General features: G+C 53.4%; 71 non-coding genes across 71 annotated transcripts; 48 read left to right on the top strand and 23 right to left on the bottom strand.

Annotated features, from left to right (window-relative positions):
* The first annotated feature begins 296 nt into the window (after positions 1 to 296).
* Positions 297 to 369, top strand: Trnav-cac. Its single transcript has one exon. It is a non-coding gene; the product is annotated as a tRNA-Val (tRNA).
* Positions 370 to 527: 158 nt separating this feature from the next.
* Trnav-aac lies at positions 528 to 600 on the top strand. The gene has a single exon. It is a non-coding gene; the product is annotated as a tRNA-Val (tRNA).
* A 194-nt stretch (positions 601 to 794) lies between these two features.
* Positions 795 to 866, bottom strand: Trnap-agg. The gene has a single exon. It is a non-coding gene; the product is annotated as a tRNA-Pro (tRNA).
* Positions 867 to 1,268: 402 nt separating this feature from the next.
* On the top strand, positions 1,269 to 1,341 carry Trnav-cac. The gene has a single exon. It is a non-coding gene; the product is annotated as a tRNA-Val (tRNA).
* A 158-nt stretch (positions 1,342 to 1,499) lies between these two features.
* Trnav-aac lies at positions 1,500 to 1,572 on the top strand. The gene has a single exon. It is a non-coding gene; the product is annotated as a tRNA-Val (tRNA).
* A 194-nt stretch (positions 1,573 to 1,766) lies between these two features.
* Positions 1,767 to 1,838, bottom strand: Trnap-agg. The gene has a single exon. It is a non-coding gene; the product is annotated as a tRNA-Pro (tRNA).
* Positions 1,839 to 2,240: 402 nt separating this feature from the next.
* Trnav-cac lies at positions 2,241 to 2,313 on the top strand. Its single transcript has one exon. It is a non-coding gene; the product is annotated as a tRNA-Val (tRNA).
* Positions 2,314 to 2,471: 158 nt separating this feature from the next.
* On the top strand, positions 2,472 to 2,544 carry Trnav-aac. The gene has a single exon. It is a non-coding gene; the product is annotated as a tRNA-Val (tRNA).
* A 194-nt stretch (positions 2,545 to 2,738) lies between these two features.
* Trnap-agg lies at positions 2,739 to 2,810 on the bottom strand. Its single transcript has one exon. It is a non-coding gene; the product is annotated as a tRNA-Pro (tRNA).
* A 402-nt stretch (positions 2,811 to 3,212) lies between these two features.
* Trnav-cac lies at positions 3,213 to 3,285 on the top strand. Its single transcript has one exon. It is a non-coding gene; the product is annotated as a tRNA-Val (tRNA).
* A 158-nt stretch (positions 3,286 to 3,443) lies between these two features.
* Trnav-aac lies at positions 3,444 to 3,516 on the top strand. The gene has a single exon. It is a non-coding gene; the product is annotated as a tRNA-Val (tRNA).
* Positions 3,517 to 4,184: 668 nt separating this feature from the next.
* Trnav-cac lies at positions 4,185 to 4,257 on the top strand. Its single transcript has one exon. It is a non-coding gene; the product is annotated as a tRNA-Val (tRNA).
* A 158-nt stretch (positions 4,258 to 4,415) lies between these two features.
* Trnav-aac lies at positions 4,416 to 4,488 on the top strand. Its single transcript has one exon. It is a non-coding gene; the product is annotated as a tRNA-Val (tRNA).
* Positions 4,489 to 4,682: 194 nt separating this feature from the next.
* Trnap-agg lies at positions 4,683 to 4,754 on the bottom strand. The gene has a single exon. It is a non-coding gene; the product is annotated as a tRNA-Pro (tRNA).
* Positions 4,755 to 5,156: 402 nt separating this feature from the next.
* On the top strand, positions 5,157 to 5,229 carry Trnav-cac. Its single transcript has one exon. It is a non-coding gene; the product is annotated as a tRNA-Val (tRNA).
* A 158-nt stretch (positions 5,230 to 5,387) lies between these two features.
* Positions 5,388 to 5,460, top strand: Trnav-aac. Its single transcript has one exon. It is a non-coding gene; the product is annotated as a tRNA-Val (tRNA).
* Positions 5,461 to 5,654: 194 nt separating this feature from the next.
* Trnap-agg lies at positions 5,655 to 5,726 on the bottom strand. Its single transcript has one exon. It is a non-coding gene; the product is annotated as a tRNA-Pro (tRNA).
* A 402-nt stretch (positions 5,727 to 6,128) lies between these two features.
* Trnav-cac lies at positions 6,129 to 6,201 on the top strand. Its single transcript has one exon. It is a non-coding gene; the product is annotated as a tRNA-Val (tRNA).
* A 158-nt stretch (positions 6,202 to 6,359) lies between these two features.
* Positions 6,360 to 6,432, top strand: Trnav-aac. The gene has a single exon. It is a non-coding gene; the product is annotated as a tRNA-Val (tRNA).
* Positions 6,433 to 6,626: 194 nt separating this feature from the next.
* Trnap-agg lies at positions 6,627 to 6,698 on the bottom strand. Its single transcript has one exon. It is a non-coding gene; the product is annotated as a tRNA-Pro (tRNA).
* Positions 6,699 to 7,100: 402 nt separating this feature from the next.
* Positions 7,101 to 7,173, top strand: Trnav-cac. The gene has a single exon. It is a non-coding gene; the product is annotated as a tRNA-Val (tRNA).
* Positions 7,174 to 7,331: 158 nt separating this feature from the next.
* Positions 7,332 to 7,404, top strand: Trnav-aac. Its single transcript has one exon. It is a non-coding gene; the product is annotated as a tRNA-Val (tRNA).
* Positions 7,405 to 7,598: 194 nt separating this feature from the next.
* On the bottom strand, positions 7,599 to 7,670 carry Trnap-agg. Its single transcript has one exon. It is a non-coding gene; the product is annotated as a tRNA-Pro (tRNA).
* A 402-nt stretch (positions 7,671 to 8,072) lies between these two features.
* On the top strand, positions 8,073 to 8,145 carry Trnav-cac. The gene has a single exon. It is a non-coding gene; the product is annotated as a tRNA-Val (tRNA).
* Positions 8,146 to 8,303: 158 nt separating this feature from the next.
* Trnav-aac lies at positions 8,304 to 8,376 on the top strand. Its single transcript has one exon. It is a non-coding gene; the product is annotated as a tRNA-Val (tRNA).
* A 194-nt stretch (positions 8,377 to 8,570) lies between these two features.
* Trnap-agg lies at positions 8,571 to 8,642 on the bottom strand. The gene has a single exon. It is a non-coding gene; the product is annotated as a tRNA-Pro (tRNA).
* A 399-nt stretch (positions 8,643 to 9,041) lies between these two features.
* On the top strand, positions 9,042 to 9,114 carry Trnav-cac. The gene has a single exon. It is a non-coding gene; the product is annotated as a tRNA-Val (tRNA).
* Positions 9,115 to 9,272: 158 nt separating this feature from the next.
* On the top strand, positions 9,273 to 9,345 carry Trnav-aac. Its single transcript has one exon. It is a non-coding gene; the product is annotated as a tRNA-Val (tRNA).
* Positions 9,346 to 9,539: 194 nt separating this feature from the next.
* Positions 9,540 to 9,611, bottom strand: Trnap-agg. Its single transcript has one exon. It is a non-coding gene; the product is annotated as a tRNA-Pro (tRNA).
* Positions 9,612 to 10,013: 402 nt separating this feature from the next.
* On the top strand, positions 10,014 to 10,086 carry Trnav-cac. The gene has a single exon. It is a non-coding gene; the product is annotated as a tRNA-Val (tRNA).
* Positions 10,087 to 10,244: 158 nt separating this feature from the next.
* Trnav-aac lies at positions 10,245 to 10,317 on the top strand. Its single transcript has one exon. It is a non-coding gene; the product is annotated as a tRNA-Val (tRNA).
* A 194-nt stretch (positions 10,318 to 10,511) lies between these two features.
* On the bottom strand, positions 10,512 to 10,583 carry Trnap-agg. The gene has a single exon. It is a non-coding gene; the product is annotated as a tRNA-Pro (tRNA).
* Positions 10,584 to 10,985: 402 nt separating this feature from the next.
* Positions 10,986 to 11,058, top strand: Trnav-cac. The gene has a single exon. It is a non-coding gene; the product is annotated as a tRNA-Val (tRNA).
* A 158-nt stretch (positions 11,059 to 11,216) lies between these two features.
* Positions 11,217 to 11,289, top strand: Trnav-aac. The gene has a single exon. It is a non-coding gene; the product is annotated as a tRNA-Val (tRNA).
* A 194-nt stretch (positions 11,290 to 11,483) lies between these two features.
* On the bottom strand, positions 11,484 to 11,555 carry Trnap-agg. The gene has a single exon. It is a non-coding gene; the product is annotated as a tRNA-Pro (tRNA).
* A 402-nt stretch (positions 11,556 to 11,957) lies between these two features.
* On the top strand, positions 11,958 to 12,030 carry Trnav-cac. Its single transcript has one exon. It is a non-coding gene; the product is annotated as a tRNA-Val (tRNA).
* Positions 12,031 to 12,188: 158 nt separating this feature from the next.
* Positions 12,189 to 12,261, top strand: Trnav-aac. The gene has a single exon. It is a non-coding gene; the product is annotated as a tRNA-Val (tRNA).
* A 194-nt stretch (positions 12,262 to 12,455) lies between these two features.
* On the bottom strand, positions 12,456 to 12,527 carry Trnap-agg. The gene has a single exon. It is a non-coding gene; the product is annotated as a tRNA-Pro (tRNA).
* Positions 12,528 to 12,929: 402 nt separating this feature from the next.
* On the top strand, positions 12,930 to 13,002 carry Trnav-cac. The gene has a single exon. It is a non-coding gene; the product is annotated as a tRNA-Val (tRNA).
* A 158-nt stretch (positions 13,003 to 13,160) lies between these two features.
* Positions 13,161 to 13,233, top strand: Trnav-aac. Its single transcript has one exon. It is a non-coding gene; the product is annotated as a tRNA-Val (tRNA).
* Positions 13,234 to 13,427: 194 nt separating this feature from the next.
* Trnap-agg lies at positions 13,428 to 13,499 on the bottom strand. Its single transcript has one exon. It is a non-coding gene; the product is annotated as a tRNA-Pro (tRNA).
* Positions 13,500 to 13,901: 402 nt separating this feature from the next.
* On the top strand, positions 13,902 to 13,974 carry Trnav-cac. The gene has a single exon. It is a non-coding gene; the product is annotated as a tRNA-Val (tRNA).
* A 158-nt stretch (positions 13,975 to 14,132) lies between these two features.
* Positions 14,133 to 14,205, top strand: Trnav-aac. Its single transcript has one exon. It is a non-coding gene; the product is annotated as a tRNA-Val (tRNA).
* Positions 14,206 to 14,399: 194 nt separating this feature from the next.
* Trnap-agg lies at positions 14,400 to 14,471 on the bottom strand. The gene has a single exon. It is a non-coding gene; the product is annotated as a tRNA-Pro (tRNA).
* A 402-nt stretch (positions 14,472 to 14,873) lies between these two features.
* On the top strand, positions 14,874 to 14,946 carry Trnav-cac. Its single transcript has one exon. It is a non-coding gene; the product is annotated as a tRNA-Val (tRNA).
* Positions 14,947 to 15,104: 158 nt separating this feature from the next.
* Positions 15,105 to 15,177, top strand: Trnav-aac. The gene has a single exon. It is a non-coding gene; the product is annotated as a tRNA-Val (tRNA).
* A 194-nt stretch (positions 15,178 to 15,371) lies between these two features.
* On the bottom strand, positions 15,372 to 15,443 carry Trnap-agg. The gene has a single exon. It is a non-coding gene; the product is annotated as a tRNA-Pro (tRNA).
* A 402-nt stretch (positions 15,444 to 15,845) lies between these two features.
* On the top strand, positions 15,846 to 15,918 carry Trnav-cac. Its single transcript has one exon. It is a non-coding gene; the product is annotated as a tRNA-Val (tRNA).
* A 158-nt stretch (positions 15,919 to 16,076) lies between these two features.
* Trnav-aac lies at positions 16,077 to 16,149 on the top strand. The gene has a single exon. It is a non-coding gene; the product is annotated as a tRNA-Val (tRNA).
* Positions 16,150 to 16,343: 194 nt separating this feature from the next.
* Positions 16,344 to 16,415, bottom strand: Trnap-agg. The gene has a single exon. It is a non-coding gene; the product is annotated as a tRNA-Pro (tRNA).
* A 401-nt stretch (positions 16,416 to 16,816) lies between these two features.
* Positions 16,817 to 16,889, top strand: Trnav-cac. Its single transcript has one exon. It is a non-coding gene; the product is annotated as a tRNA-Val (tRNA).
* Positions 16,890 to 17,047: 158 nt separating this feature from the next.
* Positions 17,048 to 17,120, top strand: Trnav-aac. The gene has a single exon. It is a non-coding gene; the product is annotated as a tRNA-Val (tRNA).
* Positions 17,121 to 17,314: 194 nt separating this feature from the next.
* On the bottom strand, positions 17,315 to 17,386 carry Trnap-agg. Its single transcript has one exon. It is a non-coding gene; the product is annotated as a tRNA-Pro (tRNA).
* A 402-nt stretch (positions 17,387 to 17,788) lies between these two features.
* Trnav-cac lies at positions 17,789 to 17,861 on the top strand. The gene has a single exon. It is a non-coding gene; the product is annotated as a tRNA-Val (tRNA).
* A 158-nt stretch (positions 17,862 to 18,019) lies between these two features.
* Positions 18,020 to 18,092, top strand: Trnav-aac. Its single transcript has one exon. It is a non-coding gene; the product is annotated as a tRNA-Val (tRNA).
* A 194-nt stretch (positions 18,093 to 18,286) lies between these two features.
* On the bottom strand, positions 18,287 to 18,358 carry Trnah-aug. Its single transcript has one exon. It is a non-coding gene; the product is annotated as a tRNA-His (tRNA).
* Positions 18,359 to 18,759: 401 nt separating this feature from the next.
* Positions 18,760 to 18,832, top strand: Trnav-cac. The gene has a single exon. It is a non-coding gene; the product is annotated as a tRNA-Val (tRNA).
* Positions 18,833 to 18,990: 158 nt separating this feature from the next.
* Trnav-aac lies at positions 18,991 to 19,063 on the top strand. The gene has a single exon. It is a non-coding gene; the product is annotated as a tRNA-Val (tRNA).
* Positions 19,064 to 19,257: 194 nt separating this feature from the next.
* Trnap-agg lies at positions 19,258 to 19,329 on the bottom strand. The gene has a single exon. It is a non-coding gene; the product is annotated as a tRNA-Pro (tRNA).
* A 402-nt stretch (positions 19,330 to 19,731) lies between these two features.
* On the top strand, positions 19,732 to 19,804 carry Trnav-cac. Its single transcript has one exon. It is a non-coding gene; the product is annotated as a tRNA-Val (tRNA).
* Positions 19,805 to 19,962: 158 nt separating this feature from the next.
* Positions 19,963 to 20,035, top strand: Trnav-aac. The gene has a single exon. It is a non-coding gene; the product is annotated as a tRNA-Val (tRNA).
* A 194-nt stretch (positions 20,036 to 20,229) lies between these two features.
* Trnap-agg lies at positions 20,230 to 20,301 on the bottom strand. The gene has a single exon. It is a non-coding gene; the product is annotated as a tRNA-Pro (tRNA).
* Positions 20,302 to 20,703: 402 nt separating this feature from the next.
* Positions 20,704 to 20,776, top strand: Trnav-cac. The gene has a single exon. It is a non-coding gene; the product is annotated as a tRNA-Val (tRNA).
* Positions 20,777 to 20,934: 158 nt separating this feature from the next.
* Trnav-aac lies at positions 20,935 to 21,007 on the top strand. The gene has a single exon. It is a non-coding gene; the product is annotated as a tRNA-Val (tRNA).
* Positions 21,008 to 21,201: 194 nt separating this feature from the next.
* Positions 21,202 to 21,273, bottom strand: Trnap-agg. Its single transcript has one exon. It is a non-coding gene; the product is annotated as a tRNA-Pro (tRNA).
* A 401-nt stretch (positions 21,274 to 21,674) lies between these two features.
* On the top strand, positions 21,675 to 21,747 carry Trnav-cac. The gene has a single exon. It is a non-coding gene; the product is annotated as a tRNA-Val (tRNA).
* Positions 21,748 to 21,905: 158 nt separating this feature from the next.
* Trnav-aac lies at positions 21,906 to 21,978 on the top strand. Its single transcript has one exon. It is a non-coding gene; the product is annotated as a tRNA-Val (tRNA).
* Positions 21,979 to 22,172: 194 nt separating this feature from the next.
* Trnap-agg lies at positions 22,173 to 22,244 on the bottom strand. Its single transcript has one exon. It is a non-coding gene; the product is annotated as a tRNA-Pro (tRNA).
* Positions 22,245 to 22,646: 402 nt separating this feature from the next.
* Trnav-cac lies at positions 22,647 to 22,719 on the top strand. Its single transcript has one exon. It is a non-coding gene; the product is annotated as a tRNA-Val (tRNA).
* Positions 22,720 to 22,877: 158 nt separating this feature from the next.
* Trnav-aac lies at positions 22,878 to 22,950 on the top strand. Its single transcript has one exon. It is a non-coding gene; the product is annotated as a tRNA-Val (tRNA).
* Positions 22,951 to 23,144: 194 nt separating this feature from the next.
* On the bottom strand, positions 23,145 to 23,216 carry Trnah-aug. Its single transcript has one exon. It is a non-coding gene; the product is annotated as a tRNA-His (tRNA).
* Between the last annotated feature and the right edge of the window lie 324 nt (positions 23,217 to 23,540).

The raw sequence follows: 23,540 nt of genomic DNA, 5'->3' as shown, positions 1-23,540 counted from the left end.
CGGCGGCCTTCCTGGGCTACTGGTACCTTCATGTAGAGCTGCCGCTGGGCTCGCACTGCCTGCTGTTGAGAAAGTGATTGCTTTTGCTGATATGACTTGCAATAACGACTGCGCGAAACGCCGCTATCTCGTTAGGGGTGCTACGGCAGACACCCTCTCGAGCACCCCGAAGACTTCTTGAGCCCTCGGCTGTGATGGGTTCCAGGCTGACAAAAGAACTGTGGTGTGTGCATTCGCGAACGAGAGAAAGTCTGAGGCAAGTTCGAGTGAACAAGGATGGACTCCCCGGGTCCGTCGTTTCCGTAGTGTAGCGGTTATCACGTCTGCTTCACACGCAGAAGGTCCCCGGTTCGATCCCGGGCGGGAACAGAATTTTCCTGCCTATGTCGTATTGTCCTCCAATGAGCCACGTCGTGTGTGGATCTGCTGCATGTCCCTTCGTTTTGCAAGTACCACATTTATTGAATTTTTTAGTTACGATGGCAACATCACAACAAGTTGTCTGTGAAGTAAGGTGCACACAAGCAGTTTCCGTGGTGTAGCGGTTATCACGTCTGCCTAACACGCAGAAGGTCCCCGGTTCGATCCCGGGCGGAAACACTTTTTCATCACTTTAAGCAAGACGTACTAACATGCATCTGCTACCATCTGTACCCGAAACCTTCGTAATCGCCTTCACGCGTCGGACCCGAGTGTCAATTGCTCACATCGAATAAGAAATTCATTTGATATTGACGGCGAGCTTTTTGCGCTGACTCAGCCACTGACGTGCGATCAGTTTGCACAAAACGCTAGGGCTCGTCCGGGATTTGAACCCGGGACCTCCTGCACCCTAAGCAGGAATCATACCCCTACACCAACGAGCCCTATGACACGGCGAATGCCAATTATTCCAGTCCATCGATGTCGTCCAGGGTGCCCTGGAAGTCTCGTGTACGCTGGCGGGATGGGGCCGGCGCGAATTCCCGCGGTCGGCGGCCTTCCTGGGCTACTGGTACCTTCATGTAGAGCTGCCGCTGGGCTCGCACTGCCTGCTGTTGAGAAAGTGATTGCTTTTGCTGATATGACTTGCAATAAGGACTGCGCGAAACGCCGCTATCTCGTTAGGGGTGCTACGGCAGACACCCTCTCGAGCACCCCGAAGACTTCTTGAGCCCTCGGCTGTGATGGGTTCCAGGCTGACAAAAGAACTGTCGTGTGTGCATTCGCGAACGAGAGAAAGTCTGAGGCAAGTTCGAGTGAACAAGGATGGACTCCCCGGGTCCGTCGTTTCCGTAGTGTAGCGGTTATCACGTCTGCTTCACACGCAGAAGGTCCTCGGTTCGATCCCGGGCGGGAACAGAATTTTCCTGCCTATGTCGTATTGTCCTCCAATGAGCCACGTCGTGTGTGGATCTGCTGCATGTCCCTTCGTTTTGCAAGTACCACATTTATTGAATTTTTTAGTTACGATGGCAACATCACAACAAGTTGTCTGTGAAGTAAGGTGCACACAAGCAGTTTCCGTGGTGTAGCGGTTATCACGTCTGCCTAACACGCAGAAGGTCCCCGGTTCGATCCCGGGCGGAAACACTTTTTCATCACTTTAAGCAAGACGTACTAACATGCATCTGCTACCATCTGTACCCGAAACCTTCGTAATCGCCTTCACGCGTCGGACCCGAGTGTCAATTGCTCACATCGAATAAGAAATTCATTTGATATTGACGGCGAGCTTTTTGCGCTGACTCAGCCACTGACGTGCGATCAGTTTGCACAAAACGCTAGGGCTCGTCCGGGATTTGAACCCGGGACCTCCTGCACCCTAAGCAGGAATCATACCCCTACACCAACGAGCCCTGTGACACGGCGAATGCCAATTATTCCAGTCCATCGATGTCGTCCAGGGTGCCCTGGAAGTCTCGTGTACGCTGGCGGGATGGGGCCGGCGCGAATTCCCGCGGTCGGCGGCCTTCCTGGGCTACTGGTACCTTCATGTAGAGCTGCCGCTGGGCTCGCACTGCCTGCTGTTGAGAAAGTGATTGCTTCTGCTGATATGACTTGCAATAACGACTGCGCGAAACGCCGCTATCTCGTTAGGGGTGCTACGGCAGACACCCTCTCGAGCACCCCGAAGACTTCTTGAGCCCTCGGCTGTGATGGGTTCCAGGCTGACAAAAGAACTGTCGTGTGTGCATTCGCGAACGAGAGAAAGTCTGAGGCAAGTTCGAGTGAACAAGGATGGACTCCCCGGGTCCGTCGTTTCCGTAGTGTAGCGGTTATCACGTCTGCTTCACACGCAGAAGGTCCTCGGTTCGATCCCGGGCGGGAACAGAATTTTCCTGCCTATGTCGTATTGTCCTCCAATGAGCCACGTCGTGTGTGGATCTGCTGCATGTCCCTTCGTTTTGCAAGTACCACATTTATTGAATTTTTTAGTTACGATGGCAACATCACAACAAGTTGTCTGTGAAGTAAGGTGCACACAAGCAGTTTCCGTGGTGTAGCGGTTATCACGTCTGCCTAACACGCAGAAGGTCCCCGGTTCGATCCCGGGCGGAAACACTTTTTCATCACTTTAAGCAAGACGTACTAACATGCATCTGCTACCATCTGTACCCGAAACCTTCGTAATCGCCTTCACGCGTCGGACCCGAGTGTCAATTGCTCACATCGAATAAGAAATTCATTTGATATTGACGGCGAGCTTTTTGCGCTGACTCAGCCACTGACGTGCGATCAGTTTGCACAAAACGCTAGGGCTCGTCCGGGATTTGAACCCGGGACCTCCTGCACCCTAAGCAGGAATCATACCCCTACACCAACGAGCCCTGTGACACGGCGAATGCCAATTATTCCAGTCCATCGATGTCGTCCAGGGTGCCCTGGAAGTCTCGTGTACGCTGGCGGGATGGGGCCGGCGCGAATTCCCGCGGTCGGCGGCCTTCCTGGGCTACTGGTACCTTCATGTAGAGCTGCCGCTGGGCTCGCACTGCCTGCTGTTGAGAAAGTGATTGCTTTTGCTGATATGACTTGCAATAAGGACTGCGCGAAACGCCGCTATCTCGTTAGGGGTGCTACGGCAGACACCCTCTCGAGCACCCCGAAGACTTCTTGAGCCCTCGGCTGTGATGGGTTCCAGGCTGACAAAAGAACTGTCGTGTGTGCATTCGCGAACGAGAGAAAGTCTGAGGCAAGTTCGAGTGAACAAGGATGGACTCCCCGGGTCCGTCGTTTCCGTAGTGTAGCGGTTATCACGTCTGCTTCACACGCAGAAGGTCCTCGGTTCGATCCCGGGCGGGAACAGAATTTTCCTGCCTATGTCGTATTGTCCTCCAATGAGCCACGTCGTGTGTGGATCTGCTGCATGTCCCTTCGTTTTGCAAGTACCACATTTATTGAATTTTTTAGTTACGATGGCAACATCACAACAAGTTGTCTGTGAAGTAAGGTGCACACAAGCAGTTTCCGTGGTGTAGCGGTTATCACGTCTGCCTAACACGCAGAAGGTCCCCGGTTCGATCCCGGGCGGAAACACTTTTTCATCACTTTAAGCAAGACGTACTAACATGCATCTGCTACCATCTGTACCCGAAACCTTCGTAATCGCCTTCACGTGTCGGACCCGAGTGTCAATTGCTCACATCGAATAAGAAATTCATTTGATATTGACGGCGAGCTTTTTGCGCTGACTCAGCCACTGACGTGCGATCAGTTTGCACAAAACGCTAGGGCTCGTCCGGGATTTGAGCCCGGGACCTCCTGCACCCTAAGCAGGAATCATACCCCTACACCAACGAGCCCTGTGACACGGCGAATGCCAATTATTCCAGTCCATCGATGTCGTCCAGGGTGCCCTGGAAGTCTCGTGTACGCTGGCGGGATGGGGCCGGCGCGAATTCCCGCGGTCGGCGGCCTTCCTGGGCTACTGGTACCTTCATGTAGAGCTGCCGCTGGGCTCGCACTGCCTGCTGTTGAGAAAGTGATTGCTTTTGCTGATATGACTTGCAATAAGGACTGCGCGAAACGCCGCTATCTCGTTAGGGGTGCTACGGCAGACACCCTCTCGAGCACCCCGAAGACTTCTTGAGCCCTCGGCTGTGATGGGTTCCAGGCTGACAAAAGAACTGTCGTGTGTGCATTCGCGAACGAGAGAAAGTCTGAGGCAAGTTCGAGTGAACAAGGATGGACTCCCCGGGTCCGTCGTTTCCGTAGTGTAGCGGTTATCACGTCTGCTTCACACGCAGAAGGTCCTCGGTTCGATCCCGGGCGGGAACAGAATTTTCCTGCCTATGTCGTATTGTCCTCCAATGAGCCACGTCGTGTGTGGATCTGCTGCATGTCCCTTCGTTTTGCAAGTACCACATTTATTGAATTTTTTAGTTACGATGGCAACATCACTACAAGTTGTCTGTGAAGTAAGGTGCACACAAGCAGTTTCAGTGGTGTAGCGGTTATCACGTCTGCCTAACACGCAGAAGGTCCCCGGTTCGATCCCGGGCGGAAACACTTTTTCATCACTTTAAGCAAGACGTACTAACATGCATCTGCTACCATCTGTACCCGAAACCTTCGTAATCGCCTTCACGCGTCGGACCCGAGTGTCAATTGCTCACATCGAATAAGAAATTCATTTGATATTGACGGCGAGCTTTTTGCGCTGACTCAGCCACTGACGTGCGATCAGTTTGCACAAAACGCTAGGGCTCGTCCGGGATTTGAACCCGGGACCTCCTGCACCCTAAGCAGGAATCATACCCCTACACCAACGAGCCCTGTGACACGGCGAATGCCAATTATTCCAGTCCATCGATGTCGTCCAGGGTGCCCTGGAAGTCTCGTGTACGCTGGCGGGATGGGGCCGGCGCGAATTCCCGCGGTCGGCGGCCTTCCTGGGCTACTGGTACCTTCATGTAGAGCTGCCGCTGGGCTCGCACTGCCTGCTGTTGAGAAAGTGATTGCTTTTGCTGATATGACTTGCAATAAGGACTGCGCGAAACGCCGCTATCTCGTTAGGGGTGCTACGGCAGACACCCTCTCGAGCACCCCGAAGACTTCTTGAGCCCTCGGCTGTGATGGGTTCCAGGCTGACAAAAGAACTGTCGTGTGTGCATTCGCGAACGAGAGAAAGTCTGAGGCAAGTTCGAGTGAACAAGGATGGACTCCCCGGGTCCGTCGTTTCCGTAGTGTAGCGGTTATCACGTCTGCTTCACACGCAGAAGGTCCTCGGTTCGATCCCGGGCGGGAACAGAATTTTCCTGCCTATGTCGTATTGTCCTCCAATGAGCCACGTCGTGTGTGGATCTGCTGCATGTCCCTTCGTTTTGCAAGTACCACATTTATTGAATTTTTTAGTTACGATGGCAACATCACAACAAGTTGTCTGTGAAGTAAGGTGCACACAAGCAGTTTCCGTGGTGTAGCGGTTATCACGTCTGCCTAACACGCAGAAGGTCCCCGGTTCGATCCCGGGCGGAAACACTTTTTCATCACTTTAAGCAAGACGTACTAACATGCATCTGCTACCATCTGTACCCGAAACCTTCGTAATCGCCTTCACGCGTCGGACCCGAGTGTCAATTGCTCACATCGAATAAGAAATTCATTTGATATTGACGGCGAGCTTTTTGCGCTGACTCAGCCACTGACGTGCGATCAGTTTGCACAAAACGCTAGGGCTCGTCCGGGATTTGAACCCGGGACCTCCTGCACCCTAAGCAGGAATCATACCCCTACACCAACGAGCCCTGTGACACGGCGAATGCCAATTATTCCAGTCCATCGATGTCGTCCAGGGTGCCCTGGAAGTCTCGTGTACGCTGGCGGGATGGGGCCGGCGCGAATTCCCGCGGTCGGCGGCCTTCCTGGGCTACTGGTACCTTCATGTAGAGCTGCCGCTGGGCTCGCACTGCCTGCTGTTGAGAAAGTGATTGCTTTTGCTGATATGACTTGCAATAAGGACTGCGCGAAACGCCGCTATCTCGTTAGGGGTGCTACGGCAGACACCCTCTCGAGCACCCCGAAGACTTCTTGAGCCCTCGGCTGTGATGGGTTCCAGGCTGACAAAAGAACTGTCGTGTGTGCATTCGCGAACGAGAGAAAGTCTGAGGCAAGTTCGAGTGAACAAGGATGGACTCCCCGGGTCCGTCGTTTCCGTAGTGTAGCGGTTATCACGTCTGCTTCACACGCAGAAGGTCCTCGGTTCGATCCCGGGCGGGAACAGAATTTTCCTGCCTATGTCGTATTGTCCTCCAATGAGCCACGTCGTGTGTGGATCTGCTGCATGTCCCTTCGTTTTGCAAGTACCACATTTATTGAATTTTTTAGTTACGAAGGCAACATCACTACAAGTTGTCTGTGAAGTAAGGTGCACACAAGCAGTTTCCGTGGTGTAGCGGTTATCACGTCTGCCTAACACGCAGAAGGTCCCCGGTTCGATCCCGGGCGGAAACACTTTTTCATCACTTTAAGCAAGACGTACTAACATGCATCTGCTACCATCTGTACCCGAAACCTTCGTAATCGCCTTCACGCGTCGGACCCGAGTGTCAATTGCTCACATCGAATAAGAAATTCATTTGATATTGACGGCGAGCTTTTTGCGCTGACTCAGCCACTGACGTGCGATCAGTTTGCACAAAACGCTAGGGCTCGTCCGGGATTTGAACCCGGGACCTCCTGCACCCTAAGCAGGAATCATACCCCTACACCAACGAGCCCTGTGACACGGTTAATGCCAATCATTCCAGTCCATCGATGTCGTCCAGGGTGCCCTGGAAGTCTCGTGTACGCTGGCGGGATGGGGCCGGCGCGAATTCCCGCGGTCGGCGGCCTTCCTGGGCTACTGGTACCTTCATGTAGAGCTGCCGCTGGGCTCGCACTGCCTGCTGTTGAGAAAGTGATTGCTTTTGCTGATATGACTTGCAATAAGGACTGCGCGAAACGCCGCTATCTCGTTAGGGGTGCTACGGCAGACACCCTCTCGAGCACCCCGAAGACTTCTTGAGCCCTCGGCTGTGATGGGTTCCAGGCTGACAAAAGAACTGTCGTGTGTGCATTCGCGAACGAGAGAAAGTCTGAGGCAAGTTCGAGTGAACAAGGATGGACTCCCCGGGTCCGTCGTTTCCGTAGTGTAGCGGTTATCACGTCTGCTTCACACGCAGAAAGTCCCCGGTTCGATCCCGGGCGGGAACAGAATTTTCCTGCCTATGTCGTATTGTCCTCCAATGAGCCACGTCGTGTGTGGATCTGCTGCATGTCCCTTCGTTTTGCAAGTACCACATTTATTGAATTTTTTAGTTACGATGGCAACATCACTACAAGTTGTCTGTGAAGTAAGGTGCACACAAGCAGTTTCCGTGGTGTAGCGGTTATCACGTCAGCCTAACACGCAGAAGGTCCCCGGTTCGATCCCGGGCGGAAACACTTTTTCATCACTTTAAGCAAGACGTACTAACATGCATCTGCTACCATCTGTACCCGAAACCTTCGTAATCGCCTTCACGCGTCGGACCCGAGTGTCAATTGCTCACATCGAATAAGAAATTCATTTGATATTGACGGCGAGCTTTTTGCGCTGACTCAGCCACTGACGTGCGATCAGTTTGCACAAAACGCTAGGGCTCGTCCGGGATTTGAACCCGGGACCTCCTGCACCCTAAGCAGGTATCATACCCCTACACCAACGAGCCCTGTGACACGGCGAATGTCAATTATTCCAGTCCCTCGATGTCGTCCAGGGTGCCCTGGAAGTCTCGTGTACGCTGGCGGGATGGGGCCGGCGCGAATTCCCGCGGTCGGCGGCCTTCCTGGGCTACTGGTACCTTCATGTAGAGCTGCCGCTGGGCTCGCACTGCCTGCTGTTGAGAAAGTGATTGCTTTTGCTGATATGACTTGCAATAAGGACTGCGCGAAACGCCGCTATCTCGTTAGGGGTGCTACGGCAGACACCCTCTCGAGCACCCCGAAGACTTCTTGAGCCCTCGGCTGTGATGGGTTCCAGGCTGACAAAAGAACTGTCGTGTGTGCATTCGCGAACGAGAGAAAGTCTGAGGCAAGTTCGAGTGAACAAGAATGGTCTCCCCGGGTCCGTCGTTTCCGTAGTGTAGCGGTTATCACGTCTGCTTCACACGCAGAAGGTCCCCGGTTCGATCCCGGGCGGGAACAGAATTTTCCTGCCTATGTCGTATTGTCCTCCAATGAGCCACGTCGTGTGTGGATCTGCTGCATGTCCCTTCGTTTTGCAAGTACCACATTTATTGAATTTTTTAGTTACGATGGCAACATCACTACAAGTTGTCTGTGAAGTAAGGTGCACACAAGCAGTTTCCGTGGTGTAGCGGTTATCACGTCAGCCTAACACGCAGAAGGTCCCCGGTTCGATCCCGGGCGGAAACACTTTTTCATCACTTTAAGCAAGACGTACTAACATGCATCTGCTACCATCTGTACCCGAAACCTTCGTAATCGCCTTCACGCGTCGGACCCGAGTGTCAATTGCTCACATCGAATAAGAAATTCATTTGATATTGACGGCGAGCTTTTTGCGCTGACTCAGCCACTGACGTGCGATCAGTTTGCACAAAACGCTAGGGCTCGTCCGGGATTTGAACCCGGGACCTCCTGCACCCTAAGCAGGTATCATACCCCTACACCAACGAGCCCTGTGACACGGCGAATGCCAATTATTCCAGTCCATCGATGTCCTGGGTGCCCTGGAAGTCTCGTGTACGCTGGCGGGATGGGGCCGGCGCGAATTCCCGCGGTCGGCGGCCTTCCTGGGCTACTGGTACCTTCATGTAGAGCTGCCGCTGGGCTCGCACTGCCTGCTGTTGAGAAAGTGATTGCTTTTGCTGATATGACTTGCAATAACGACTGCGCGAAACGCCGCTATCTCGTTAGGGGTGCTACGGCAGACACCCTCTCGAGCACCCCGAAGACTTCTTGAGCCCTCGGCTGTGATGGGTTCCAGGCTGACAAAAGAACTGTCGTGTGTGCATTCGCGAACGAGAGAAAGTCTGAGGCAAGTTCGAGTGAACAAGGATGGACTCCCCGGGTCCGTCGTTTCCGTAGTGTAGCGGTTATCACGTCTGCTTCACACGCAGAAGGTCCTCGGTTCGATCCCGGGCGGGAACAGAATTTTCCTGCCTATGTCGTATTGTCCTCCAATGAGCCACGTCGTGTGTGGATCTGCTGCATGTCCCTTCGTTTTGCAAGTACCACATTTATTGAATTTTTTAGTTACGATGGCAACATCACAACAAGTTGTCTGTGAAGTAAGGTGCACACAAGCAGTTTCCGTGGTGTAGCGGTTATCACGTCTGCCTAACACGCAGAAGGTCCCCGGTTCGATCCCGGGCGGAAACACTTTTTCATCACTTTAAGCAAGACGTACTAACATGCATCTGCTACCATCTGTACCCGAAACCTTCGTAATCGCCTTCACGCGTCGGACCCGAGTGTCAATTGCTCACATCGAATAAGAAATTCATTTGATATTGACGGCGAGCTTTTTGCGCTGACTCAGCCACTGACGTGCGATCAGTTTGCACAAAACGCTAGGGCTCGTCCGGGATTTGAACCCGGGACCTCCTGCACCCTAAGCAGGAATCATACCCCTACACCAACGAGCCCTGTGACACGGCGAATGCCAATTATTCCAGTCCATCGATGTCGTCCAGGGTGCCCTGGAAGTCTCGTGTACGCTGGCGGGATGGGGCCGGCGCGAATTCCCGCGGTCGGCGGCCTTCCTGGGCTACTGGTACCTTCATGTAGAGCTGCCGCTGGGCTCGCACTGCCTGCTGTTGAGAAAGTGATTGCTTTTGCTGATATGACTTGCAATAAGGACTGCGCGAAACGCCGCTATCTCGTTAGGGGTGCTACGGCAGACACCCTCTCGAGCACCCCGAAGACTTCTTGAGCCCTCGGCTGTGATGGGTTCCAGGCTGACAAAAGAACTGTCGTGTGTGCATTCGCGAACGAGAGAAAGTCTGAGGCAAGTTCGAGTGAACAAGGATGGACTCCCCGGTTCCGTCGTTTCCGTAGTGTAGCGGTTATCACGTCTGCTTCACACGCAGAAGGTCCTCGGTTCGATCCCGGGCGGGAACAGAATTTTCCTGCCTATGTCGTATTGTCCTCCAATGAGCCACGTCGTGTGTGGATCTGCTGCATGTCCCTTCGTTTTGCAAGTACCACATTTATTGAATTTTTTAGTTACGATGGCAACATCACAACAAGTTGTCTGTGAAGTAAGGTGCACACAAGCAGTTTCCGTGGTGTAGCGGTTATCACGTCTGCCTAACACGCAGAAGGTCCCCGGTTCGATCCCGGGCGGAAACACTTTTTCATCACTTTAAGCAAGACGTACTAACATGCATCTGCTACCATCTGTACCCGAAACCTTCGTAATCGCCTTCACGCGTCGGACCCGAGTGTCAATTGCTCACATCGAATAAGAAATTCATTTGATATTGACGGCGAGCTTTTTGCGCTGACTCAGCCACTGACGTGCGATCAGTTTGCACAAAACGCTAGGGCTCGTCCGGGATTTGAACCCGGGACCTCCTGCACCCTAAGCAGGAATCATACCCCTACACCAACGAGCCCTGTGACACGGCGAATGCCAATTATTCCAGTCCATCGATGTCGTCCAGGGTGCCCTGGAAGTCTCGTGTACGCTGGCGGGATGGGGCCGGCGCGAATTCCCGCGGTCGGCGGCCTTCCTGGGCTACTGGTACCTTCATGTAGAGCTGCCGCTGGGCTCGCACTGCCTGCTGTTGAGAAAGTGATTGCTTTTGCTGATATGACTTGCAATAAGGACTGCGCGAAACGCCGCTATCTCGTTAGGGGTGCTACGGCAGACACCCTCTCGAGCACCCCGAAGACTTCTTGAGCCCTCGGCTGTGATGGGTTCCAGGCTGACAAAAGAACTGTCGTGTGTGCATTCGCGAACGAGAGAAAGTCTGAGGCAAGTTCGAGTGAACAAGGATGGACTCCCCGGGTCCGTCGTTTCCGTAGTGTAGCGGTTATCACGTCTGCTTCACACGCAGAAGGTCCTCGGTTCGATCCCGGGCGGGAACAGAATTTTCCTGCCTATGTCGTATTGTCCTCCAATGAGCCACGTCGTGTGTGGATCTGCTGCATGTCCCTTCGTTTTGCAAGTACCACATTTATTGAATTTTTTAGTTACGATGGCAACATCACAACAAGTTGTCTGTGAAGTAAGGTGCACACAAGCAGTTTCCGTGGTGTAGCGGTTATCACGTCTGCCTAACACGCAGAAGGTCCCCAGTTCGATCCCGGGCGGAAACACTTTTTCATCACTTTAAGCAAGACGTACTAACATGCATCTGCTACCATCTGTACCCGAAACCTTCGTAATCGCCTTCACGCGTCGGACCCGAGTGTCAATTGCTCACATCGAATAAGAAATTCATTTGATATTGACGGCGAGCTTTTTGCGCTGACTCAGCCACTGACGTGCGATCAGTTTGCACAAAACGCTAGGGCTCGTCCGGGATTTGAACCCGGGACCTCCTGCACCCTAAGCAGGAATCATACCCCTACACCAACGAGCCCTGTGACACGGCGAATGCCAATTATTCCAGTCCATCGATGTCGTCCAGGGTGCCCTGGAAGTCTCGTGTACGCTGGCGGGATGGGGCCGGCGCGAATTCCCGCGGTCGGCGGCCTTCCTGGGCTACTGGTACCTTCATGTAGAGCTGCCGCTGGGCTCGCACTGCCTGCTGTTGAGAAAGTGATTGCTTTTGCTGATATGACTTGCAATAAGGACTGCGCGAAACGCCGCTATCTCGTTAGGGGTGCTACGGCAGACACCCTCTCGAGCACCCCGAAGACTTCTTGAGCCCTCGGCTGTGATGGGTTCCAGGCTGACAAAAGAACTGTCGTGTGTGCATTCGCGAACGAGAGAAAGTCTGAGGCAAGTTCGAGTGAACAAGGATGGACTCCCCGGGTCCGTCGTTTCCGTAGTGTAGCGGTTATCACGTCTGCTTCACACGCAGAAGGTCCTCGGTTCGATCCCGGGCGGGAACAGAATTTTCCTGCCTATGTCGTATTGTCCTCCAATGAGCCACGTCGTGTGTGGATCTGCTGCATGTCCCTTCGTTTTGCAAGTACCACATTTATTGAATTTTTTAGTTACGATGGCAACATCACAACAAGTTGTCTGTGAAGTAAGGTGCACACAAGCAGTTTCCGTGGTGTAGCGGTTATCACGTCTGCCTAACACGCAGAAGGTCCCCGGTTCGATCCCGGGCGGAAACACTTTTTCATCACTTTAAGCAAGACGTACTAACATGCATCTGCTACCATCTGTACCCGAAACCTTCGTAATCGCCTTCACGCGTCGGACCCGAGTGTCAATTGCTCACATCGAATAAGAAATTCATTTGATATTGACGGCGAGCTTTTTGCGCTGACTCAGCCACTGACGTGCGATCAGTTTGCACAAAACGCTAGGGCTCGTCCGGGATTTGAACCCGGGACCTCCTGCACCCTAAGCAGGAATCATACCCCTACACCAACGAGCCCTGTGACACGGCGAATGCCAATTATTCCAGTCCATCGATGTCGTCCAGGGTGCCCTGGAAGTCTCGTGTACGCTGGCGGGATGGGGCCGGCGCGAATTCCCGCGGTCGGCGGCCTTCCTGGGCTACTGGTACCTTCATGTAGAGCTGCCGCTGGGCTCGCACTGCCTGCTGTTGAGAAAGTGATTGCTTTTGCTGATATGACTTGCAATAACGACTGCGCGAAACGCCGCTATCTCGTTAGGGGTGCTACGGCAGACACCCTCTCGAGCACCCCGAAGACTTCTTGAGCCCTCGGCTGTGATGGGTTCCAGGCTGACAAAAGAACTGTCGTGTGTGCATTCGCGAACGAGAGAAAGTCTGAGGCAAGTTCGAGTGAACAAGGATGGACTCCCCGGGTCCGTCGTTTCCGTAGTGTAGCGGTTATCACGTCTGCTTCACACGCAGAAGGTCCTCGGTTCGATCCCGGGCGGGAACAGAATTTTCCTGCCTATGTCGTATTGTCCTCCAATGAGCCACGTCGTGTGTGGATCTGCTGCATGTCCCTTCGTTTTGCAAGTACCACATTTATTGAATTTTTTAGTTACGATGGCAACATCACAACGAGTTGTCTGTGAAGTAAGGTGCACACAAGCAGTTTCCGTGGTGTAGCGGTTATCACGTCTGCCTAACACGCAGAAGGTCCCCGGTTCGATCCCGGGCGGAAACACTTTTTCATCACTTTAAGCAAGACGTACTAACATGCATCTGCTACCATCTGTACCCGAAACCTTCGTAATCGCCTTCACGCGTCGGACCCGAGTGTCAATTGCTCACATCGAATAAGAAATTCATTTGATATTGACGGCGAGCTTTTTGCGCTGACTCAGCCACTGACGTGCGATCAGTTTGCACAAAACGCTAGGGCTCGTCCGGGATTTGAACCCGGGACCTCCTGCACCCTAAGCAGGAATCATACCCCTACACCAACGAGCCCTGTGACACGGCGAATGCCAATTATTCCAGTCCATCGATGTCGTCCAGGGTGCCCTGGAAGTCTCGTGTACGCTGGCGGGATGGGGCCGGCGCGAATTCCCGCGGTCGGCGGCCTTCCTGGGCTACTGGTACCTTCATGTAGAGCTGCCGCTGGGCTCGCACTGCCTGCTGTTGAGAAAGTGATTGCTTTTGCTGATATGACTTGCAATAAGGACTGCGCGAAACGCCGCTATCTCGTTAGGGGTGCTACGGCAGACACCCTCTCGAGCACCCCGAAGACTTCTTGAGCCCTCGGCTGTGATGGGTTCCAGGCTGACAAAAGAACTGTCGTGTGTGCATTCGCGAACGAGAGAAAGTCTGAGGCAAGTTCGAGTGAACAAGGATGGACTCCCCGGGTCCGTCGTTTCCGTAGTGTAGCGGTTATCACGTCTGCTTCACACGCAGAAGGTCCTCGGTTCGATCCCGGGCGGGAACAGAATATTCCTGCCTATGTCGTATTGTCCTCCAATGAGCCACGTCGTGTGTGGATCTGCTGCATGTCCCTTCGTTTTGCAAGTACCACATTTATTGAATTTTTTAGTTACGATGGCAACATCACAACGAGTTGTCTGTGAAGTAAGGTGCACACAAGCAGTTTCCGTGGTGTAGCGGTTCTCACGTCTGCCTAACACGCAGAAGGTCCCCGGTTCGATCCCGGGCGGAAACACTTTTTCATCACTTTAAGCAAGACGTACTAACATGCATCTGCTACCATCTGTACCCGAAACCTTCGTAATCGCCTTCACGCGTCGGACCCGAGTGTCAATTGCTCACATCGAATAAGAAATTCATTTGATATTGACGGCGAGCTTTTTGCGCTGACTCAGCCACTGACGTGCGATCAGTTTGCACAAAACGCTAGGGCTCGTCCGGGATTTGAACCCGGGACCTCCTGCACCCTAAGCAGGAATCATACCCCTACACCAACGAGCCCTGTGACACGGCGAATGCCAATTATTCCAGTCCATCGATGTCGTCCAGGGTGCCCTGGAAGTCTCGTGTACGCTGGCGGGATGGGGCCGGCGCGAATTCCCGCGGTCGGCGGCCTTCCTGGGCTACTGGTACCTTCATGTAGAGCTGCCGCTGGGCTCGCACTGCCTGCTGTTGAGAAAGTGATTGCTTTTGCTGATATGACTTGCAATAAGGACTGCGCGAAACGCCGCTATCTCGTTAGGGGTGCTACGGCAGACACCCTCTCGAGCACCCCGAAGACTTCTTGAGCCCTCGGCTGTGATGGGTTCCAGGCTGACAAAAGAACTGTCGTGTGTGCATTCGCGAACGAGAGAAAGTCTGAGGCAAGTTCGAGTGAACAAGGATGGACTCCCCGGGTCCGTCGTTTCCGTAGTGTAGCGGTTATCACGTCTGCTTCACACGCAGAAGGTCCTCGGTTCGATCCCGGGCGGGAACAGAATTTTCCTGCCTATGTCGTATTGTCCTCCAATGAGCCACGTCGTGTGTGGATCTGCTGCATGTCCCTTCGTTTTGCAAGTACCACATTTATTGAATTTTTTAGTTACGATGGCAACATCACTACAAGTTGTCTGTGAAGTAAGGTGCACACAAGCAGTTTCCGTGGTGTAGCGGTTATCACGTCTGCCTAACACGCAGAAGGTCCCCGGTTCGATCCCGGGCGGAAACACTTTTTCATCACTTTAAGCAAGACGTACTAACATGCATCTGCTACCATCTGTACCCGAAACCTTCGTAATCGCCTTCACGCGTCGGACCCGAGTGTCAATTGCTCACATCGAATAAGAAATTCATTTGATATTGACGGCGAGCTTTTTGCGCTGACTCAGCCACTGACGTGCGATCAGTTTGCACAAAACGCTAGGGCTCGTCCGGGATTTGAACCCGGGACCTCCTGCACCCTAAGCAGGAATCATACCCCTACACCAACGAGCCCTGTGACACGGCGAATGCCAATTATTCCAGTCCATCGATGTCGTCCAGGGTGCCCTGGAAGTCTCGTGTACGCTGGCGGGATGGGGCCGGCGCGAATTCCCGCGGTCGGCGGCCTTCCTGGGCTACTGGTACCTTCATGTAGAGCTGCCGCTGGGCTCGCACTGCCTGCTGTTGAGAAAGTGATTGCTTTTGCTGATATGACTTGCAATAAGGACTGCGCGAAACGCCGCTATCTCGTTAGGGGTGCTACGGCAGACACCCTCTCGAGCACCCCGAAGACTTCTTGAGCCCTCGGCTGTGATGGGTTCCAGGCTGACAAAAGAACTGTCGTGTGTGCATTCGCGAACGAGAGAAAGTCTGAGGCAAGTTCGAGTGAACAAGGATGGACTCCCCGGGTCCGTCGTTTCCGTAGTGTAGCGGTTATCACGTCTGCTTCACACGCAGAAAGTCCCCGGTTCGATCCCGGGCGGGAACAGAATTTTCCTGCCTATGTCGTATTGTCCTCCAATGAGCCACGTCGTGTGTGGATCTGCTGCATGTCCCTTCGTTTTGCAAGTACCACATTTATTGAATTTTTTAGTTACGATGGCAACATCACTACAAGTTGTCTGTGAAGTAAGGTGCACACAAGCAGTTTCCGTGGTGTAGCGGTTATCACGTCAGCCTAACACGCAGAAGGTCCCCGGTTCGATCCCGGGCGGAAACACTTTTTCATCACTTTAAGCAAGACGTACTAACATGCATCTGCTACCATCTGTACCCGAAACCTTCGTAATCGCCTTCACGCGTCGGACCCGAGTGTCAATTGCTCACATCGAATAAGAAATTCATTTGATATTGACGGCGAGCTTTTTGCGCTGACTCAGCCACTGACGTGCGATCAGTTTGCACAAAACGCTAGGGCTCGTCCGGGATTTGAACCCGGGACCTCCTGCACCCTAAGCAGGAATCATACCCCTACACCAACGAGCCCTGTGACACGGCGAATGCCAATTATTCCAGTCCATCGATGTCGTCCAGGGTGCCCTGGAAGTCTCGTGTACGCTGGCGGGATGGGGCCGGCGCGAATTCCCGCGGTCGGCGGCCTTCCTGGGCTACTGGTACCTTCATGTAGAGCTGCCGCTGGGCTCGCACTGCCTGCTGTTGAGAAAGTGATTGCTTTTGCTGTATGACTTGCAATAAGGACTGCGCGAAACGCCGCTATCTCGTTAGGGGTGCTACGGCAGACACCCTCTCGAGCACCCCGAAGACTTCTTGAGCCCTCGGCTGTGATGGGTTCCAGGCTGACAAAAGAACTGTCGTGTGTGCATTCGCGAACGAGAGAAAGTCTGAGGCAAGTTCGAGTGAACAAGGATGGACTCCCCGTGTCCGTCGTTTCCGTAGTGTAGCGGTTATCACGTCTGCTTCACACGCAGAAGGTCCCCGGTTCGATCCCGGGCGGGAACAGAATTTTCCTGCCTATGTCGTATTGTCCTCCAATGAGCCACGTCGTGTGTGGATCTGCTGCATGTCCCTTCGTTTTGCAAGTACCACATTTATTGAATTTTTTAGTTACGATGGCAACATCACTACAAGTTGTCTGTGAAGTAAGGTGCACACAAGCAGTTTCCGTGGTGTAGCGGTTATCACGTCAGCCTAACACGCAGAAGGTCCCCGGTTCGATCCCGGGCGGAAACACTTTTTCATCACTTTAAGCAAGACGTACTAACATGCATCTGCTACCATCTGTACCCGAAACCTTCGTAATCGCCTTCACGCGTCGGACCCGAGTGTCAATTGCTCACATCGAATAAGAAATTCATTTGATATTGACGGCGAGCTTTTTGCGCTGACTCAGCCACTGACGTGCGATCAGTTTGCACAAAACGCTAGGGCTCGTCCGGGATTTGAACCCGGGACCTCCTGCACCCTAAGCAGGAATCATACCCCTACACCAACGAGCCCTGTGACACGGCGAATGCCAATTATTCCAGTCCATCGATGTCGTCCAGGGTGCCCTGGAAGTCTCGTGTACGCTGGCGGGATGGGGCCGGCGCGAATTCCCGCGGTCGGCGGCCTTCCTGGGCTACTGGTACCTTCATGTAGAGCTGCCGCTGGGCTCGCACTGCCTGCTGTTGAGAAAGTGATTGCTTTTGCTGATATGACTTGCAATAAGGACTGCGCGAAACGCCGCTATCTCGTTAGGGGTGCTACGGCAGACACCCTCTCGAGCACCCCGAAGACTTCTTGAGCCCTCGGCTGTGATGGGTTCCAGGCTGACAAAAGAACTGTCGTGTGTGCATTCGCGAACGAGAGAAAGTCTGAGGCAAGTTCGAGTGAACAAGGATGGACTCCCCGGGTCCGTCGTTTCCGTAGTGTAGCGGTTATCACGTCTGCTTCACACGCAGAAGGTCCCCGGTTCGATCCCGGGCGGGAACAGAATTTTCCTGCCTATGTCGTATTGTCCTCCAATGAGCCACGTCGTGTGTGGATCTGCTGCATGTCCCTTCGTTTTGCAAGTACCACATTTATTGAATTTTTTAGTTACGATGGCAACATCACTACAAGTTGTCTGTGAAGTAAGGTGCACACAAGCAGTTTCCGTGGTGTAGCGGTTATCACGTCAGCCTAACACGCAGAAGGTCCCCGGTTCGATCCCGGGCGGAAACACTTTTTCATCACTTTAAGCAAGACGTACTAACATGCATCTGCTACCATCTGTACCCGAAACCTTCGTAATCGCCTTCACGCGTCGGACCCGAGTGTCAATTGCTCACATCGAATAAGAAATTCATTTGATATTGACGGCGAGCTTTTTGCGCTGACTCAGCCACTGACGTGCGATCAGTTTGCACAAAACGCTAGGGCTCGTCCGGGATTTGAACCCGGGACCTCCTGCACCATAAGCAGGAATCATACCCCTACACCAACGAGCCCTGTGACACGGCGAATGCCAATTATTCCAGTCCATCGATGTCGTCCAGGGTGCCCTGGAAGTCTCGTGTACGCTGGCGGGATGGGGCCGGCGCGAATTCCCGCGGTCGGCGGCCTTCCTGGGCTACTGGTACCTTCATGTAGAGCTGCCGCTGGGCTCGCACTGCCTGCTGTTGAGAAAGTGATTGCTTTTGCTGTATGACTTGCAATAAGGACTGCGCGAAACGCCGCTATCTCGTTAGGGGTGCTACGGCAGACACCCTCTCGAGCACCCCGAAGACTTCTTGAGCCCTCGGCTGTGATGGGTTCCAGGCTGACAAAAGAACTGTCGTGTGTGCATTCGCGAACGAGAGAAAGTCTGAGGCAAGTTCGAGTGAACAAGGATGGACTCCCCGGGTCCGTCGTTTCCGTAGTGTAGCGGTTATCACGTCTGCTTCACACGCAGAAGGTCCCCGGTTCGATCCCGGGCGGGAACAGAATTTTCCTGCCTATGTCGTATTGTCCTCCAATGAGCCACGTCGTGTGTGGATCTGCTGCATGTCCCTTCGTTTTGCAAGTACCACATTTATTGAATTTTTTAGTTACGATGGCAACATCACTACAAGTTGTCTGTGAAGTAAGGTGCACACAAGCAGTTTCCGTGGTGTAGCGGTTATCACGTCAGCCTAACACGCAGAAGGTCCCCGGTTCGATCCCGGGCGGAAACACTTTTTCATCACTTTAAGCAAGACGTACTAACATGCATCTGCTACCATCTGTACCCGAAACCTTCGTAATCGCCTTCACGCGTCGGACCCGAGTGTCAATTGCTCACATCGAATAAGAAATTCATTTGATATTGACGGCGAGCTTTTTGCGCTGACTCAGCCACTGACGTGCGATCAGTTTGCACAAAACGCTAGGGCTCGTCCGGGATTTGAACCCGGGACCTCCTGCACCCTAAGCAGGAATCATACCCCTACACCAACGAGCCCTGTGACACGGCGAATGCCAATTATTCCAGTCCATCGATGTCGTCCAGGGTGCCCTGGAAGTCTCGTGTACGCTGGCGGGATGGGGCCGGCGCGAATTCCCGCGGTCGGCGGCCTTCCTGGGCTACTGGTACCTTCATGTAGAGCTGCCGCTGGGCTCGCACTGCCTGCTGTTGAGAAAGTGATTGCTTTTGCTGATATGACTTGCAATAAGGACTGCGCGAAACGCCGCTATCTCGTTAGGGGTGCTACGGCAGACACCCTCTCGAGCACCCCGAAGACTTCTTGAGCCCTCGGCTGTGATGGGTTCCAGGCTGACAAAAGAACTGTCGTGTGTGCATTCGCGAACGAGAGAAAGTCTGAGGCAAGTTCGAGTGAACAAGGATGGACTCCCCGGGTCCGTCGTTTCCGTAGTGTAGCGGTTATCACGTCTGCTTCACACGCAGAAGGTCCTCGGTTCGATCCCGGGCGGGAACAGAATTTTCCTGCCTATGTCGTATTGTCCTCCAATGAGCCACGTCGTGTGTGGATCTGCTGCATGTCCCTTCGTTTTGCAAGTACCACATTTATTGAATTTTTTAGTTACGATGGCAACATCACAACAAGTTGTCTGTGAAGTAAGGTGCACACAAGCAGTTTCCGTGGTGTAGCGGTTATCACGTCTGCCTAACACGCAGAAGGTCCCCGGTTCGATCCCGGGCGGAAACACTTTTTCATCACTTTAAGCAAGACGTACTAACATGCATCTGCTACCATCTGTACCCGAAACCTTCGTAATCGCCTTCACGCGTCGGACCCGAGTGTCAATTGCTCACATCGAATAAGAAATTCATTTGATATTGACGGCGAGCTTTTTGCGCTGACTCAGCCACTGACGTGCGATCAGTTTGCACAAAACGCTAGGGCTCGTCCGGGATTTGAACCCGGGACCTCCTGCACCCTAAGCAGGAATCATACCCCTACACCAACGAGCCCTGTGACACGGCGAATGCCAATTATTCCAGTCCATCGATGTCGTCCAGGGTGCCCTGGAAGTCTCGTGTACGCTGGCGGGATGGGGCCGGCGCGAATTCCCGCGGTCGGCGGCCTTCCTGGGCTACTGGTACCTTCATGTAGAGCTGCCGCTGGGCTCGCACTGCCTGCTGTTGAGAAAGTGATTGCTTTTGCTGATATGACTTGCAATAAGGACTGCGCGAAACGCCGCTATCTCGTTAGGGGTGCTACGGCAGACACCCTCTCGAGCACCCCGAAGACTTCTTGAGCCCTCGGCTGTGATGGGTTCCAGGCTGACAAAAGAACTGTCGTGTGTGCATTCGCGAACGAGAGAAAGTCTGAGGCAAGTTCGAGTGAACAAGGATGGACTCCCCGGGTCCGTCGTTTCCGTAGTGTAGCGGTTATCACGTCTGCTTCACACGCAGAAAGTCCCCGGTTCGATCCCGGGCGGGAACAGAATTTTCCTGCCTATGTCGTATTGTCCTCCAATGAGCCACGTCGTGTGTGGATCTGCTGCATGTCCCTTCGTTTTGCAAGTACCACATTTATTGAATTTTTTAGTTACGATGGCAACATCACTACAAGTTGTCTGTGAAGTAAGGTGCACACAAGCAGTTTCCGTGGTGTAGCGGTTATCACGTCAGCCTAACACGCAGAAGGTCCCCGGTTCGATCCCGGGCGGAAACACTTTTTCATCACTTTAAGCAAGACGTACTAACATGCATCTGCTACCATCTGTACCCGAAACCTTCGTAATCGCCTTCACGCGTCGGACCCGAGTGTCAATTGCTCACATCGAATAAGAAATTCATTTGATATTGACGGCGAGCTTTTTGCGCTGACTCAGCCACTGACGTGCGATCAGTTTGCACAAAACGCTAGGGCTCGTCCGGGATTTGAACCCGGGACCTCCTGCACCCTAAGCAGGAATCATACCCCTACACCAACGAGCCCTGTGACACGGCGAATGCCAATTATTCCAGTCCATCGATGTCGTCCAGGGTGCCCTGGAAGTCTCGTGTACGCTGGCGGGATGGGGCCGGCGCGAATTCCCGCGGTCGGCGGCCTTCCTGGGCTACTGGTACCTTCATGTAGAGCTGCCGCTGGGCTCGCACTGCCTGCTGTTGAGAAAGTGATTGCTTTTGCTGTATGACTTGCAATAAGGACTGCGCGAAACGCCGCTATCTCGTTAGGGGTGCTACGGCAGACACCCTCTCGAGCACCCCGAAGACTTCTTGAGCCCTCGGCTGTGATGGGTTCCAGGCTGACAAAAGAACTGTCGTGTGTGCATTCGCGAACGAGAGAAAGTCTGAGGCAAGTTCGAGTGAACAAGGATGGACTCCCCGTGTCCGTCGTTTCCGTAGTGTAGCGGTTATCACGTCTGCTTCACACGCAGAAGGTCCCCGGTTCGATCCCGGGCGGGAACAGAATTTTCCTGCCTATGTCGTATTGTCCTCCAATGAGCCACGTCGTGTGTGGATCTGCTGCATGTCCCTTCGTTTTGCAAGTACCACATTTATTGAATTTTTTAGTTACGATGGCAACATCACTACAAGTTGTCTGTGAAGTAAGGTGCACACAAGCAGTTTCCGTGGTGTAGCGGTTATCACGTCAGCCTAACACGCAGAAGGTCCCCGGTTCGATCCCGGGCGGAAACACTTTTTCATCACTTTAAGCAAGACGTACTAACATGCATCTGCTACCATCTGTACCCGAAACCTTCGTAATCGCCTTCACGCGTCGGACCCGAGTGTCAATTGCTCACATCGAATAAGAAATTCATTTGATATTGACGGCGAGCTTTTTGCGCTGACTCAGCCACTGACGTGCGATCAGTTTGCACAAAACGCTAGGGCTCGTCCGGGATTTGAACCCGGGACCTCCTGCACCCTAAGCAGGAATCATACCCCTACACCAACGAGCCCTGTGACACGGCGAATGCCAATTATTCCAGTCCATCGATGTCGTCCAGGGTGCCCTGGAAGTCTCGTGTACGCTGGCGGGATGGGGCCGGCGCGAATTCCCGCGGTCGGCGGCCTTCCTGGGCTACTGGTACCTTCATGTAGAGCTGCCGCTGGGCTCGCACTGCCTGCTGTTGAGAAAGTGATTGCTTTTGCTGATATGACTTGCAATAAGGACTGCGCGAAACGCCGCTATCTCGTTAGGGGTGCTACGGCAGACACCCTCTCGAGCACCCCGAAGACTTCTTGAGCCCTCGGCTGTGATGGGTTCCAGGCTGACAAAAGAACTGTCGTGTGTGCATTCGCGAACGAGAGAAAGTCTGAGGCAAGTTCGAGTGAACAAGGATGGACTCCCCGGGTCCGTCGTTTCCGTAGTGTAGCGGTTATCACGTCTGCTTCACACGCAGAAGGTCCCCGGTTCGATCCCGGGCGGGAACAGAATTTTCCTGCCTATGTCGTATTGTCCTCCAATGAGCCACGTCGTGTGTGGATCTGCTGCATGTCCCTTCGTTTTGCAAGTACCACATTTATTGAATTTTTTAGTTACGATGGCAACATCACTACAAGTTGTCTGTGAAGTAAGGTGCACACAAGCAGTTTCCGTGGTGTAGCGGTTATCACGTCAGCCTAACACGCAGAAGGTCCCCGGTTCGATCCCGGGCGGAAACACTTTTTCATCACTTTAAGCAAGACGTACTAACATGCATCTGCTACCATCTGTACCCGAAACCTTCGTAATCGCCTTCACGCGTCGGACCCGAGTGTCAATTGCTCACATCGAATAAGAAATTCATTTGATATTGACGGCGAGCTTTTTGCGCTGACTCAGCCACTGACGTGCGATCAGTTTGCACAAAACGCTAGGGCTCGTCCGGGATTTGAACCCGGGACCTCCTGCACCATAAGCAGGAATCATACCCCTACACCAACGAGCCCTGTGACACGGCGAATGCCAATTATTCCAGTCCATCGATGTCGTCCAGGGTGCCCTGGAAGTCTCGTGTACGCTGGCGGGATGGGGCCGGCGCGAATTCCCGCGGTCGGCGGCCTTCCTGGGCTACTGGTACCTTCATGTAGAGCTGCCGCTGGGCTCGCACTGCCTGCTGTTGAGAAAGTGATTGCTTTTGCTGTATGACTTGCAATAAGGACTGCGCGAAACGCCGCTATCTCGTTAGGGGTGCTACGGCAGACACCCTCTCGAGCACCCCGAAGACTTCTTGAGCCCTCGGCTGTGATGGGTTCCAGGCTGACAAAAGAAC

The sequence above is a fragment of the Schistocerca piceifrons genome, chromosome 2 (assembly GCF_021461385.2).
Source record: "Schistocerca piceifrons isolate TAMUIC-IGC-003096 chromosome 2, iqSchPice1.1, whole genome shotgun sequence".
Taxonomy (NCBI): Eukaryota; Metazoa; Arthropoda; class Insecta; order Orthoptera; family Acrididae; genus Schistocerca; species Schistocerca piceifrons.
The sequence above is the reverse complement of the archived record's forward strand: the minus strand, read 5'-3'. Positions and strand labels throughout refer to the sequence as shown.